We start from the raw sequence: 14,377 nt of genomic DNA on the forward strand, positions 1-14,377 counted from the left end.
AATGAGAAAAAGGTCATCATCAGTCCCAGTCACCACAAGGATGATTGCTTTCATTCATTCTGCTTTAGAGTAACATTGGCTTTGACCATCAATTGACTTCTAAAATAGTTAAGCTGCATTAAAATTAGACCGTTGTTATTGAAATTTACAATGAACTGAATTTATCTTTTATTCATTCTCTTAACTTTGTATAGACACCTAGAGTTTGATTTTGTTCTTTTGATATTTCAAATTAAATATTACTTGAAAACCAAAAAGTAAAACTCATTTGAAAACTTACAGACACATAAATGAAGATACCAGTTCATTTTGACCTTCTGAGTGGAAAGAAATGAATAAATTAAACATTTATTCCATTTCTCATTACCAAGGTGACTGGACGCAATTTGAGGGAGCTCATTCTACTATGCAAACTGACCCTGACCCAACTAGTGATTGTGTGTCAATACAAAGAATTACCATCTTGTCTTCTCTCCTTAAAATAGGGATACTGTCTATTATGGATAAAACTATCTATACCATGTCATACACACAATATCAGAGTACAGTATTGATTTGTAGTGCTAGATTCACACCAGGGTTTAAATTACAAGACATTAATGTAAACTAATGGAAAAGTTGAGCCAATATCTGAATATACAAAATGTGACACACAAGTTAAAGATTATTACAAAACAGGATTTGTCTGAGAAATAGTGCTTTGTGATATTGTCTGTGGCACTGTGTACAAAAAGTGCTATAACTTCACAGTGCGTGACAAAACACCTTGAGCTCATACTTGGCAGATTATTAGAAATTTTATACAAAAGTTTCCTGTACAATACCATACAGAGCCATAATTGTTTAGTAGGGGAAATTTTTTCTTTATGCTTTTTTTCCACTTTTAAAATGGTTTTCAAGTAAAAAAGAAATATATTAACAGTGATATATAAACACAACTCTTCAGTAAATCATTTTAAACATACAAATTACAAATTAGAAAAATAGATATGGTGTAATGTTAACTAAATACTATTTTTGCATTATCTATTTCTTTTTTTTTTTTTTTAACTGAAGGATCTGTTTACAGAATATACTGTCTGAGCCTTTTGAAATGCCTACTGCCTTCAAAGAAAATCTGTCAAGAACAGGAACAAAGTTCTACAGCTTCTACCTCATTATCAACAAATATTTCAGTATTTGAACTAAAAGAGCAATTCTTGTGAATTCTTACACACAGCACTTTAGTATTTGTGCATATTCTTACTAGACCCTACAGCATTAAGTTTCACTCTGATGAGCCTCTTAAAGGGAGTCTTAATGAAAAAATAAAAATGAAAACTTTGCATAATGTGCTCAATAAAAAACCAAAGGGATACTCAGAGTACTCATGGAAATAAAATTAATATTCACACTAAATGTTCACAGATGTGAGCCTTTGAACAAATGCAGTGAGCTAGAATTGAGTTTACCTTACTCTTTTAGACAATAATTCACCCTCACCACAAACTAGAACATAAATCAGATACAGTTCTACCCAGGAAAAGGAGTTGAACTTGCTGAATAAAATAGTGCCATCTTTATGTCTTGTTTTTCTCTGCAAAGTCACAGCCTACCGTTTTCCTTTTTCATGGTCTTTCTATGCTTAAACTTGAGGTCTGCAGTACAAGGCACCCATCATCTTATCAGTTATCAATTATTTTTTTAACTTATTAAAATAGTTAGAAATATTATTCTGACTTATTATTGTTTCTCTAGTTTCTTCAAATATCAGACACAACTGGTACTGTTTTACACACATGTGCTATACAGTATCCATGTAAATCACAATCCTATATCAGAGTTCAAGATCTAATGTAAAAGGATATATATATGCATATGTTTATAATTTTCACAATGTATATAATTGGCATATGTATGGTATATAGCTTTTGTATTAGCATACATCATGTACACTAACATTTTTTGTGATTAAAGAAATGTATGAATTATGATACACTGCTGCTAAACATATGATGCAAATTCACTGCAGTATAATAAAAGAATGGAAATCTGATGATGGAGATAGTTGAGTATTTTGTCAGTTTTCAGGATCTTCAGGACCAAGAATCACATATGGCAATTTTATTTGAGGTTGATGACCAGTTCCATTCGTCATCTAGAAGAACCTGATTCTATCAGTTTTGTATTGTTTTGAATAAGCAGATGGCACTTTTCCCTGCTCTAAAGACTCACCATCTGAGCATGTAGGAGTTAGATCTGGGATAAGCATTGCCAGCTGAACTGAGATTCTGTATAGATGTTGAGTACGTTACCAGTAACAAAACACTTATCTTGTTTCAATCTTCCTCTTTAGCTGAGAAAAGTCTTTCTCAAATTAGTTGCTGCAGACAAGCTACGTCTACAGAAGTGGAAAAAAAAGAATTTTTAAAAAAAACACTTTAGTCAACACATACGCACTGCCCAGCGACGTTTTTTTAAAGGCATTCTTTCACATTCCCCACAAGACTATATTTAAAGCACTTCTAACTTGAATAAAATTATATTGACAAAATTAAATAAAACTGCATTGAAAAGTTTGTCCACTTCTAAGTACGACTATTTTGTTGCTTCTATTCTGGCTATGTTCTTCAAGTAATTTCTCTCCCTTGTTTCCATGTGCAAACCACAGGCAGAAAAAAAAAAAAATCAGAAAAGTATGCAGTCATGGCAAGAGCTCTCAGTGGAGTATAATCATGATTCATTATCATCACATACTAATGGAATATCTCAGTGGAAACACCATAAAGCAATGTTTAAACATCATGCAGTGATTGCTTTATAATGTCTGTAACTACACTGAACACACATCTTTCACTCTCCTGCTTTCTTCTGTTATATGGGTCAAGCACAGCGCTTCCTTTCTCTGTGACTTTGGGGAGAAGAGACAGGCTCATTTAGGCTTTTTTCCCCTCCATTTCTTTCCATCTTCTAACTGTTTAAGGGGATACAGAATTGTACTGGTAAATTAATTTTGTGTGACAATCTGAAAAACAGTTTTTTAGGAGGTAAGTTAAAGCAAAGGGAATTTTCCTCATATTCAAACTTCACTAAGGTTGCATGCAGCATCAGAAAAAATAACTTGTTCAAACATGGCTCCATTATGTAAGGATTTGGGTACCTCTCTACCATTACCCTGTAGGAATACTTTTCTGTTATCTCCTATTTTTCCTAACAGGCAAGTGGCTGTTTTTACTGTTGGAGAGTTACAATGCATCAGTTCTACACAAGGACGTGTCCATGTGAATACACACTGGGAGCCCAGTCACTGGTCAAAAACAAAATATGACTTATTTTTTGGTGTCCCCAATATTTTCTTTTTTTCATAAATATTTTATGAATAATATTTCATGTAGATGTATTGACAATCATATCACAAGCAAATACAAATGAAAGAAATATAAAGAAAGGTATAAAAATGCCCATTGGAAACAAGCATGAAAACTGTTACCATTGACCAGTTTTGTCATTTTTTGTTTTGCAGTTTGACCCATTTAAGCCCATAGCCTTACTGTGTCGTAACCCGTCACAGTGCTTCTGACATCAGAAGAGCTGTGAAGATGACAGGCAAAAGTCTGGCCTCTAAGCCATCAGCCTGCTCTAGTGAAATCAAAGGCGGGTCTGCACTCAGTTTTGAGCTCAGTAAGCAAACAATTAGACCTTGAGGCTTTAAACTTTGATAACAGGGATGACAAAAACAGCACCAAAAATCACCAGGTTATCTCCATGAAATAAACTCAGTAAACTTTTCTCCAAAATTATGTATAATCAACCGTTGTAATGCTGCTAGGGCGTTAACTTTTGGCAAAACTGTTTGGGTTGCTTGGAGGTTTTAGAGGGGTTGTTATATACGAAAAACAGAATTGGAAATTACTTTTGCACTTGCTTCTAGTCAAAGGAACCTAATAATTTTTCAGTGCCTGCAGCTAAAACTAGTCATAGCTCACCAAGTTTTGAGGTTGCAAAAGACTGAAACAGAGTTACTTGTGTCAGTGAAATATACACCCATATTGCTCACTTTAAAGCAATGCCTCATTCTTTATTATAAAACCTCTGGCACTGCAGAAGAACTGATGGTCTAAGTGCCCAGTGAGGCTGAACAGGCTTCATCACTTGGTTTCATGCAGGGACATTATGTTATTGCTGCCCTCCCAAATCCATATGAAAATAAGATGCTTATCGTGAAGACTTGTCTTGTAAGTAAAATTTATATTGCATTTATAAATTATGTGTTACTTCAGAACACATGGGAGCAACACACAGTGTCAGCTCACTGCAGCCTTCATTCCCGCACAAGCTGCCATAGCACTCATATACCTTGCCTGTTGCCTCAGCTATGTCCAGCTTGTCTTCAAATCTTCTCCTGCCCTCATTCATCTTTTTCCATATTAGCTGTGAGCTTCTTGAGCTTCTTCAAATCTGTGTTTCTGCCAAACACTTTGCTTGCGCTCTTTATCACTGCCCTATCATTCTTCTAATGCAGTCCAAGTCACAGAGCCACAGAATCACTCCCAGCACGCCCTTCACTCTAACTCTGTTTTACATTTCATGTCCATCAGTTCTGAAGTCTGACCTGAGCTACACTGGTGCTTCCCTTTCTTCAAAGTTTCTCATTAGAAGACTCGTCTTTGAACTCTTTATTTTCTCAGAAATCCTGGCAAAACATATAAACAAAAACATCTATCAAATCTACAAAGCCCAACAAGTCTGGGGAGTGTCACCATTCAGTCATTAATCTTTGTTATAACTTTTTAGGAGTAGACAGATTGTAAGAATATTTCTTCTTTAAAGTGCCTCAACTTTTTTGTCAATATATGCTAGATAATCATTAAAAAGCCAATAGGAAATATTGTGCAACGTGCACTGGTGAATTGACTTGTCTTGCATTTAATTAGTCAATTAGTTTTGCATGGATTACCACAGTAATCTGAAACTACCTATTGCCACTAAGTAAAGCTAAACGGAATAGAAAACCAGCACATTACCTGGTAGAGAGCTGCTGTCGAAGACAATATTCTGAACTTGATAGACACAGAGCCTTTGTTCTGTTTGAACATTTAAAGACTCTTTGGAGACCTGATTGGCTGATTATCACACATGATGTTTGGATGGTTTATTTTGTGTGACCAATTGCCAAACCAACAGGCATCTCAAATTACTGAGGTTATGGTGAAACTCAGCATTCAGAACACAATCCCAGAGAAGGGCACCCTAGGTCTATGAACTTTACGCGGTCTGTTTATGGTTCCTTCCACAGTTTCTTTGTGTGACATGCAAAATTCTTCCTTATCATCCTCTGTGTATGTTCAAAAGTATATTTAGATGCTGTAGTCTTTAAAATGACTGCTAATATCTGGGGACACCTGCTACAGGAGTTCAGCATGTATTGAGATGCTGGGTGTGAACCTGAATTTTAAAATATATAGTAAGTTAAGATCAGCATTAAAATGGTTTTGTTCAACAAATTAAAACTGTAATAAAAATGCTCTAAAGATCATCAACAGAAGCTTAAAGGCAAAATAGCAGGCACTCAATGCAGCCAATGTTGCAAAAGTCTAATTTTTTTCTCATTTGAACAAAATTGTCCAGCAATTAACAGTAAATATCCAATTAACTTAGACTTTTTTTTAGACTGCTCCATTTACAGGCATAGTAAAATACTGCATTAGACTTTATAGAGCAATTAGAAACTTCTTTGTATAAACAAGCAATGCTAGCCACTACATTATTTAAAAAGCTGTATTTTGCTGGAGATAATGCAGAATTTGCTTCAGAGCTCCAAAGACTATTTTCTGTTATTTCTTAAATTACAAAAAATTCATAATTTTTGCATAGGAAAAAAAAAAATTCAAATCATCCACACACAATACTGATGATAAAATAAATGCATACATAAAAAGCAAGTTGTACCTTAGACCAGATCATAACTTCACTCAAGAATTCTGAGCAAAATGCTTTTACAAGTTCACATCAAAAGCCCTTCCTTTTTAATTGCAAAAATGACGTTAACTATTTTGTTGGAGAAGCAAACAAAAAGCTGTATGTTTTGTTAGAACTGCTATTTTTCACCAGTCTTGCCTTGACCCAATAAATGCTGGAAGGATGAAACTGCATGGTCAAATGAAATGGAAAAACATTCTGATGACTCAGACTAAAAAAACTGAAACTTTTTCTTGTCCTAGATATTCACTGTGCAACTGATATTAAAGCCTCAAAGCTCTTACAAGTGCTTTGTTGGGGATTTTTAGGCAGTCTCTGGGACAAATTTTATGAGAAAACTGCTGTTACTTTCACTGCTCACCACTTTGAATATTCACAGGGAAAGAAGCAATTCTCTCAAAGAATTTCTTAATTTATCTGAAGATAATGATGCTAATGGCAATCTGCATTTCTAAGACCTGTGGCAATCTCACATGAAAAGTGAGAGCAGTTCTAGCACTACTGGAAGCACACCCAATATAAGAATTGCTTAAAGGAAAAGACCAGTCTAATCATAAGAAAATATTATCATTTAATTGATCTCTGCACTGTCTAAAACTTTAATTTGAATCTGAAATGGTTCCTTCGGGAAGGATGAAATATGTTGAAGATAATACGTGGCAGTGATAGGTAAGTCTCTAATGCCAAACTGCAGGGAGGACTCTTTGCACGGGTTGCTCGTCTCAGCACTGAGGACAACAGCAGGAAAGGAACATGTTTGCTGACACAAGCACATGAGAAGAGGACAAAAAGGAAGTAAACATGGGTTGCTGAACTCTGATGGAGACCCTGCAGTGACAACAATGCCACATTTCCTATTATTGGAGAGAAATAGGAAGTGAGGCATTGTTCAGTCTGGTCACCCTCTGTTAGATTTTGACAACTTGTGTTTAGTCCCAGGTACAGCTTCTCACTTGTGTCAGCAGAGCCGCTCCCTGCCCCCCGCTGTGCCAGGGCCGTGGCAGGTCCTTCCTTCCACAGGATCCCCAGCCCAGCCCAGGCAGGGGAAGAGAAAATCTCCTCTGGCCTCAAGGTTTCTGCATCTGTGAAAAGTAGTCACAGAAAGAGGGATTAGCATCAGGTACCACCGTGGTGTTCCTACAAGGTGAGGCCACAGCTCTCCTCTAGGGACACTGGCAGCATGGTCAACACGACTGAGCACAGCACAGCATCCGCTTGGCATCTCAGTGGCAGAGAGTAGCTGCCTTTTGTCCATCAGCTTCAGAGAGCAAACAGAAGGGCTTAAATCTGTGCCTACACCAAGGCCAATCTTCTCAATTCAGGCAACTGAGCACAAGGTAGAAGGTCAGAGCTAATGTTAAAGTGTTCTTCTGAGTGACAGAGCTAATTGGCACAGGGCACACCAGTGGCAAGCAGTTGGCCTGCAGTTCACTGTCAGCTTGAACTTGACAAAAAATGAAAGTTAATTCTGCCTTGGACTGTTGTCTATAAAAATGTAGAGACACCAGGAGGGCTATTACTCAACTGACCACATAAGACTAATCTAGCAGTGTATTTTGTGAATAATAATGGCAGTGGGTTTTAGAATATAATACATATCCAGCTGTTACATAGCTCCTCTGAGATAGGTGCCTAGATATAGTTGCTTTACTGCACCTTTCTGACCACTCATTAGCTTAAACTGTTAAAATTGAAGTAAGTTCACAATAACCATTTAGCCTGGGTGCTGATCTGAACTTCAGCTCAGGTTTGCTCTTCACTACCATATGTTCCGGTACAATGTCTGTTTATTAACAGACTTAAAAAAATAATCTCTTTTACACACACAAGTGATATGGTTAATATTGCAACACAGGCTTTCCTTCAGTCACAGTCCAAGGATGTTGGCTTTATTGAAGCAATGCTTTATATCAGCAGTGGCAATAGTACTTCAAATTACATAGTGGTTTGTTCTAATAATGGAGGTTTGATCACAAACTGTTTTCTGTTGCTGTGTTTCTTTGGGTATTTTGTTGGTTCAGCTGTTTCAGACATCTAAGCTAAAATAAAATGATACATGGCCTACAAATGCCTCTCTCTCTCTATTATATAAGGTGAGTCTAGATAACTAGCAGAATTATGGATACCTATGCTACTGAACTCTGCATTTGGATCAAACCAGCCCTATATGCTCATAATAGTTTCTTAGTGTTGCAGGGAACTGGAAATAATGACCCAGTTCCTTCTTCCACTCCAATATGTTTAAATTTTATGTGTTTTGGGGTAGGTAGGAGGAGAGTTTCCTTGTTTGCTTATTTAACTCTTATGAAATAAATAAGTGAAAAATGTATTTTCTGGATTCTAAAAATGTTCTTTCCATCTTCTTTGAAACAGGTCCACAGCTTAACAGTATAGTGTTGAAATCTGAAATTTTGCAATCCTTTATGTACTGCAGAGAAAAATAAGTTCAGCTTGGCTGAGTAATGAGTCTCTGAAAAGCATGTGCTGCAATACCCATATTTTGTGCAGGATTTTATTTTGCTGTGTTTGTAAAAGGTGCAACTCAGCAATGTTGCATTACAAACATTTTTGGGGCTATCATGCCTGCGTAGAAGAAAATTTATGGGAGGTGCAGATAAACTCTCTCATGCTTTATATATATACCACGGGCAATAAATGCTACCCTTTTTGAAAATAAATCAAGTCTTATATAGCAAAAGAAAATCTCTAACTAGAGACTGTCTCTCTAATTAGACAAAATCTCCCTGTCTCTCTAATTAGACAAAAAAAACAGTGATGAATTTCATACATGCCATTTTAATTCACAATTTACTCAACTAAGTGATTGCATAAACCGTCTAATTAAAACTTGAAACAATGTTCAATGCCTTACAGTACAACATAGAGGGCAACTTACCTTATGTACAGACTGGACAGTTTCCCAGAGCTGCAGAATTGGAAAGGCAACATTTTTAGAGCCAATTTGTGACTGCACTGATTAAATTGCTAATAAGACATTAATTTTTATAATGTATAAATACTTTGTCTCATATTTTTTCTGCAATTTTGTAAGTCTATATTTCATAATAGCTGAATATATAGCATTCTAAAATTTTATAAAAACACCTGGTATTAATGTGATTTCTTTCAAATGTTGGAGAGGAGGCAGCAGGATATATTTTAGTCAAGACAATGAACTAGCTAGTGCTGTCTCTGATGATACAGATACCAAATATGTATCACAACTGACCAGAAAAACAGTAAATGACAGAGAAACTGGCAAGACTTTTTGAATAAGCTCCAGAACTCCACAGTAGATCTGTTTGCAGGAAAAAAGGCAATATTAATTTAATGCGGTTCTCTGAATTATTTAAAAAGCGTTATCATTCAGGCCTGAAATTTCGTCAGCTTAGACAACTGGAGATACACAAGAGCTTGAGTAATAACATACGCCATAGGGTGTGACAGTGCACAAGTTTGAGTGTGTTCGGTATGAAGAAAATGCAAATCTGAAAGTATGTTGCACGCCACATTGCCCAACATTGTGTGAACATGCAGCCTTTTGGGCTGGTTCTTGCCAGATTCTCCTGCAAGCACTCTTTTGCAGTGGCGGGCATCAAGGGATAGTATGGAGCGAATGGAGAAGACCATAAGGAGCCATGAATGGCCAACAGCAGTACAGGCAATGAGTACCTGGGCAATGAGAAACACAGATTTTCTCACCTATCTCCAAAATGGCAATAATTCTCCCCTTTTGTATGGAACCCTTCAAAATGAGCCAGACACACTGGTGGATTAAAACCTTCAGCATACGGAGGGCTGCATGTGCCTGTGCGCACACGCGGGCTGAAGAGACATCTCAGTAGTTTCCTTCTCACCACCTGTACTGTAGCGCTCATTGCAATGCCACTGTGGTGAAAACACATGCTCCTCTGCCAGCCCCTTAGTCTGCCAGCCCTCCCCAACAGCAACTGCTGCTTCAGCCTGCTCTGTGGGAGCACTCGCTGTCCTCCCTCCACTCTTCCTCCCTAATCCGATCTCAAAGGCTGGCGGTTTCACCCCGCCTTGCTCTAACAGCCCTAGTAACTCAAAAACTTACCAGCATACAAAGTCCAAGGTAAGGAAAAGCTACTCCGTAACTGACTTAAGACTTGTTCACCACAGGAATGATACTTCATGTTTCCCCTGGTGCCTTGATTTCCCTTCAGTTGTCCTCACTATCTTGTATTTCAATGTATCTATATGAATATATAGATAATCCTACACAAAACAAAATAATGCAATACCTTCAAAATATTGTTTAAGTCTACTCTATCAGGACAGACTTAAGCTACAATTATTTGAATATCACCTAATGCCTTAAATAATGCCTTACATGTTAAAAACACTGCCGTAGCTCATTAAAATAAAACATGTTCAAATCACTAATATATGTTTTTAATGTTTCTGTTTCACTTGGATCACTTTAGATTCATTATCAAATCACTTCTTTTCTCTTTCATAAATTATTTGTGGGCAAGTGTATTTTTAAGAGTAGAAAAATATGTTTTTCTAGTAAGATCAGATAATGTATGTGATCCTCATTCAGTGGAACTGACTGTGTACATGAGACTTACTGAGTATTAGAAAAGAATTTGTGCTCTTCAGCTGTGAGGATGTTGCAAAATATAAGCCAAAAGGAAAATGAGCTTGAATGAAGTGGTACTACTGCCCTTACTGGCATCTTAATTTTTAATGGTATCTTTCTTGTGGAAGCCTGTAACTCTTAACTTCAACTTAGTAAATCCTTGTAGTTGCATAATTGTTACATTAAGCAAAAAATACTTGTTTCCAGCTTGTAAGAAAATGTGAGATGGTCTCCAGCTTGAAAGTTTATGATTTACGTACAGATATATAAATTGCTAAGTATGTACTATATTTGTTGGAGGTACACTCAGCTTTTCAGCCAAATTTGGACTATGATTAAAGGAGGTATTTAAAACAAGTAAGCAATAAATGTAAGTGCACCTTATAGTGGGAACATGACAGTTGTACTTGGGAATACATTACTTTAACAGATGAGCATAGAGATAAAAATATTCAGCAATTGATGAAGCAACATTGTTAAAGACAAGAAGGAGATATAACCATAGTGATTAAAGGGTGTAATACAATGTCTTTCTACTTTGCCTAGAGGGGCAGCTGTGCTGGCAGAAGCTTTCACCCTGGAGGGATCAACTCTTGGCTGTAGTTTCTACCAGGGCAAAGCAGGTTTATTTTTGTGGGCAGAAATGCACGCAAATCCTGCCAACTGAGGCTCCTCAAGAGACAGATAAATTTTATGCAACTCCCAGCTGGCCTGAATACTGCAACAGCAGTACCTTTCCCTTACAGATCACTTTTCTTTTTTACTCTCTGGACTAATCAGCTTCTTTCGAGCCACCCTGAGTATGTCTATTTGAGATAAATATTCAATAAACACTTTTAGCTACCACAGGTAAAAGATTTAGATCAATGTACAGGTTCACTGTAGCTCTACAGCAGGTACTTTGTGCATGTCTGGGATTTTTTAAAATGGTAACCCTAGCAGGAACACAAATCACCTCTCAAAATTTAGCCCATGGTCCACAACAGAACTGCTCAATCTACTCTAGTACTTATGCTGCTGCATTTTAGGATTGAAATTAAAGCCAGTGCTCCGACAGCATTGTGCATTCCCTCCACTTTGATGCACAGAGGTTTTTTAAGGTAGCTCATGCTACTCTGGTTTTCCTCAAAAGCAGGGAAGAAAGAATTGGTGTGTTGCTGGGCTGCCTGAGAATTAAAGCCCAGCAGCCTGACAGCTTATATCATGTACCTTTCCGTCTTTCACTACCTTCAAGACCTTGCATCTTCTCACTGCTGTCACCAGCCTTCCTACTCCTGCTTGGAGAATCACTGCAACACCCTCCATGACAAGAAATTACCAATTTTCTGGAGGTTTAAAAAGAAGAAAAAAAAAGAAAAAGAAAAAGAAAAAGAAAAAGAAAAAGAAAAAGAAAAAGAAAAAGAAAAAGAAAAAGAAAAAGAAAAAGAAAAAGAAAAAGAAAAAGAAAAAGAAAAAGAAAAAGAAAAAGAAAAAGAAAAAGAAAAAGAAAAATCAAACACCATCTTACATAAGCTCTTCTCTCTTTATGACAAGTGATAGTCTCTAGTGGTTCCCGTTTGCAGAAGAAAGTAGGCAGCCCATTTCTATCCTCAGCAGGGCCCAGATACACAGTTCTACCAAATGAAGAAATAAACAAGGATTCCCTCTGGCAAGGTCAGAGGTGCAGATGCAAATGCTCCTGGGAGCACGAGTTCAACAAAATACAAAAGGTTCCGTGCTCAGTGGGGTTTGGTTAAATAATTCAGGTCCAATCTTTTAGGAACACAAATACAAACCATTCCCTTCTCAATGGGGTAACAGAAACAAACACACAAAGTTAATGAACCCAGCAGGGATTGACCAAACAGTTCAAACTCCCCTTCGGAGCAGTGAGAATAGCTACGAAGCAAACAACCTCAGCCACTTGGCCCTGGAAAACAGAACCTGCTCTGCTTTCATTGGGTGAGTGAAACCTTCGTTGATTACAGGAGTCCTTCATTCTTTAGGGGGCTAAATTTACTAACAAATGCTGGCGAGAGTCATCCATTCAGTTCTGACAGTTCATGTGTGAAATCAAAGCAATGGCAGTGAAATGTCTTCTCCAAGCATTCAATCCCTCTGTTTTCTTACTGGGTCCAGAATGTACATCTCCTCACACTCCTGTGCTGCCAACGTATAAGTTCCCTTCCTTCAGACCCATGCTTTCTTTCACACTGTTCTCCTGGCATGAAACACTTTTCCTTTTTTTCTACATGAGTATCCACTGATCCCTCTAAGCACCTGGTCATAAAACTGTTCCAAAGGAGTCAACAGGATCATATAGAAAATACATCCACATGTATCGATGGTTCTCATGGCAGACCAATATAGCCTGTAAATCCCATACTGCAAGACTAGAACTTCCTGAAACATCAAACCAATCTACCCATACTTTTTTTTTTCCTGTGCTTTCTTCTTTTCCCCACTTCATCTCGTAGCATTCAGCACGTTGCAAATTTCTTCCGATTTTTTCTATTACCTTCTGTGTTTGTATGTGTGCATACAATTATTTCTGTTAGAAAAACTACCTCCTCACTTAAGTATATTCGGTTGACATAATGAGAAACAAGTAGATGCTTCTTTGAGACTACACCAGAATGCAAGATTCTCTGCTTACAAAACAACTATATCTGCTGTTCAAAGTAGTTATAAAATAGGCTGTTCAGCATACAGTTATAACTTCTGCTTTCATCCTGTACGAGTGTTAGTTAGAAGAAAGGGATGATTTAAAAGTAGGATTTGAGCTTCGGTTATTAAGAGATAACAACCTACTTACCCAGGATCCAGTAACACTGAAATTAAAGATCCTAATTTAGGTGGCTAATTTAGGTTTCACAAGACTATTGTGCTGCATACAAAAAGTGTTGCATTTATGCACCTGGGATAAAACTGATAAATGGGGGGGAGGGGGAGGAGGAGAAGGAGGGGGAGGCAAGGAAAAAAAAAAGGTAACTACCATATTGAGCTTAAAAACATATTCTGGATACTCGATAAAAAATATTATCCAGTATTCTGTAAGAATCCTATTCTCTTACACTAGCCATTTAAGTATAATAATTTAGAAGTTAGCTTGGACATGGCAACTACAATAGCTTTACTAATTATTCAAGAAATAGCTACAAGAAAAAAAAATATCATGGCCTCATAGCTAAAATACATTTGCATTGAGAACAATAAGATTTAAGTCATCCTTTCAGGTACATAATATTTCAGCACTGCTAAAGCATATCCAGAAGTGCAAGCTGATTACCTAGTTAAGCAAGAACATCTTGTTTCATTAACATCTTTCTATGCTATCACATTCAGTAGAAGAACTAATTTTAATTGTGGAAAGGACAGGCTTTTGTACCCTATTACATTATGAACACAATATGACTATATTTTCCAGGTTGCATAAAACAATCCGCTTTAGTATTAAGCATAACAGTGGAAGCCACTATTATTTTTTTAATCACAGAAATGATTCTGAGCTGGAAATCATCAACTGGATCAACACTCCTGCACGCATGTGGGTGCTAAAGACACAGCCATGTGCACATGACATATTCTCATTTTGTATGTTAGAGCTCCTTTATCATGGCACACATGAGAGGGAGTGACCAACACAGATGCAGGTCAACTTGGCAAACATGCCCAGTGGGATGCGTTAGCTGGCTGCAGGCTGGCATGGGGCTTCACATGGGACTTCCTGGTGCTGTACAAGCCATAAGTCAGGAAAAAATCTCATTTTTTCCCACCCATTGCTAAAGCACCTGAACAAATCCATATTGCAGAGTTCATGTTGGCTCCCACTGA

At 37.2% G+C, this 14,377-nt stretch overlaps 1 protein-coding gene across 1 annotated transcript in view; it reads right to left on the reverse strand.

Annotated features, from left to right (window-relative positions):
• SLC16A7 (solute carrier family 16 (monocarboxylate transporter), member 7) overlaps positions 1-5,043 on the reverse strand; it is a 68,350-nt gene extending 63,307 nt beyond the window's left edge. Inside the window, exon 1 of the mRNA XM_014963656.1 lies at positions 5,004-5,043. The gene's annotated coding sequence lies outside the window, so the exon portion shown is untranslated. The remainder of the gene's footprint in view (positions 1-5,003) is intronic.
• Between the last annotated feature and the right edge of the window lie 9,334 nt (positions 5,044-14,377).

Source organism: Calidris pugnax, unplaced genomic scaffold, assembly GCF_001431845.1.
Source record: "Calidris pugnax isolate Ruff unplaced genomic scaffold, ASM143184v1 scaffold44, whole genome shotgun sequence".
Taxonomy (NCBI): domain Eukaryota; kingdom Metazoa; phylum Chordata; class Aves; order Charadriiformes; family Scolopacidae; genus Calidris; species Calidris pugnax.